This window comes from Rhineura floridana, chromosome 2, assembly GCF_030035675.1.
Source record: "Rhineura floridana isolate rRhiFlo1 chromosome 2, rRhiFlo1.hap2, whole genome shotgun sequence".
Classification (NCBI taxonomy): Eukaryota; Metazoa; Chordata; class Lepidosauria; order Squamata; family Rhineuridae; genus Rhineura; species Rhineura floridana.
In genome coordinates, this window is record NC_084481.1 from 93,939,002 (window position 1) to 93,941,633 (window position 2,632).

Genomic DNA, 2,632 nt, shown 5'->3' on the forward strand with positions numbered 1-2,632 from the left:
GCGCCCCCTCCATCTAACGTCACTCGGCTAGCCGCGCCCCATAACCCCCCCAGCCAATGCCTGCGCGGTTGTCAAAGCCCGCCTTAGATTTCTGAACATGATTGAACGGAGGTGTAGTGAAAGTGGGGTGGGATTCAGAGGCATAAGTTGTACAGTACGTGTAAATCAGACAAACTTTCTTGGGCGGTGTTGCAGAGTGGGCGTGGGGCCCGGAGTGCAATTCATTTTTACAACTTTTAAAAAGCTTTCAGAAAAACAAGAATTATAAGTGTGATCAAGGCTGTAGATTTATACATGCAGCAGCAGAATACATGCGAGAGTTCTGATGTGGTAGAAAAGGCTGTTCCACTTCCGGCTGCCATAGAGATGGAGGCGACTCACATTTTTAAATGTTTATTTATTTATTATTTGATCTATATCCCGCCCTTCCTCCCAGTAGGAGCCCAGGGCGGCAAACAAAAGCACTAAAAACACTTTAAAACATCATAAAAACAGACTTTAAAATATATTAAAACAAAACATCTTTAAAAACTTTTTTTTAAGGTTTAAACACTTCTTTTTAAAAAAAGGTTTTAAAACATATATTTTTCAAAAGGAGCTTGAAAAACATTAAAAAGCAATTCCAACACAGACGCAGACTGGGATAAGGTCTCAACTTAAAAGGCTTATTGAAAGAGGAAGGTCTTCAGTACGTGCCTGTCTAATGTTTAATAATATTGTCTGTGTAGTTTAGCAAACAAAACCAGGCTCCCTGCAAGCTGAAAACCAGCAGAGCAGGAGGTTTCTGCTGTGCTAATTATCTACTTACAGGGGTTTTCTGTTTGTATATGAGGCAGGATTTAAATACCCTCCTGCAATCTAACATGGTATTTTCCATTTTGGGCTAACCGAAAACATTTTGTTGTCTTGGGCAAAAGACAAGATAGTGCCCCTTGCCCATTCCACATACAGAAGCCATCAAGACTGGCAGCAGAATCTTACTACTGGTGAGGGGATGAGGTCCTCCACTGTACTTGAGGCAATGGCTAGTTTAGGGAGGACAGGGAGAATAGCATTCATATCTCTGTCCTCCAACAAAGGGATATAGATGAAAGGAATAGCCAGGTCTACCTCTACTGGCCCCTCCCCAGCCCAATGTGGTTGCCTCATTTTGCCTAATGGCCCCGTTTCCATTCTATCATTACAGGTTTTTATTACGACATTCTGCTGCATGTATAGGCCTTCTGTGTGTCATGGTTAGTCTGTGTCCAGTTTTTATTGTTTGCGTTTGTTCTGATTTATTTATGTGTAGTGGTTAAGGTGCTGGACTATAACCTGGGAGACCAGGGTTTGAATCCCCACATAGCCATGAAGCTCACTGGGCAACCTTGGGACAGTCACTGCCTCTCAGCCTCAAAGAGAGGCGATGGTAAACCCCCTCTGAATACCGCTTACCATGAAAACCCTAATCATATGGTCGCCATAAATCGGGATTGACTTGAAGGCAGTCCATTTCCATTTCATACACAATGAGCATTTGTCCTGCATTCATCCTGATTTCCTTGCAGGATGTTTATATGGCTTCCTGTTGGCCATGTGTTCATCCCACACTTTTCAGTGCATTTCCCAGTCATTTTTCAAACTGCAAAAAGACAGATTCTTTTTTAAAGTAGGTCGATTGAGTCCTTTAATCCACTTTAACTGTGCATGCCTAAAGTTCCAGTTTGTGCTTGAATCCCTCCTGCAAAATAGTGACAGTCTGGAGGCACCCTTTGTGCTATGAAAAGTCACAAGATTTTAGCAGGAAAGTATGAAGCAGGCATCTACTGCAAACAAAACAGCATAATGCCCCAAACCTTTTGCAGGAACAAATGGTATCGAAAGCTTGATTGTGAATAACTGTCCCAATAACATCATCAGCACAAATCAATGCTCAATAAAAAGGATGTCTGATGGGGCCCAATCATTTAGAAAACAACTTCCATGGAAGGGGATACTGTAGCTTCCATTAATTAGGAAGCTAATTTTATTAGCCTAAATCTGAATTTGATTCTCTTGCAACTTGTTTTGCAACTGAATACAGTTGCAGGAGGAAATAATATGCTGTATAGGTAAAATTATTTTGTTGGGGCAACTTAGAATACCATAGAACTGTTTATTAGGCAAAATCAAACTGGAATGTATGCATACTTGTACTTTGAATCTTTTTTCTTTTAGGATCAAAATGGAAAACATTTACCTTGCGCATGTGTCCTTTGCGTGTTTACTCAGAATAAACTGAATTTGTTATGGGTAGGGCCGTGGCTTCCATTGAGTTTAGTGGAAATTGTGTATAGGATTGCAGCCCTAGTTTTCTTTTCTTGGAGCAAAGCATGCCCAGTTCCTTCACACTTTATCAAATTTCTTGTTCTTAGTATGAAGCAATGCAAGGCATGCTAGAGGTTATCCAGCTTTCCCAATTTTGTGTTTTTCTTGCACTGCATAGTGCCCTTCTTTTTGTTTTTGTAGAATTGTTATCATTTTCATTGTCGTCCTTAAAATTATTTATGCCATTATTAATTAATGACCTTTGATTTAAAAACTAATTGTTCAACTCATTTGCAGTTCCTTCTGTTGTATCACCTGAAAATTAGCTGCACATCCTCTTCATTCA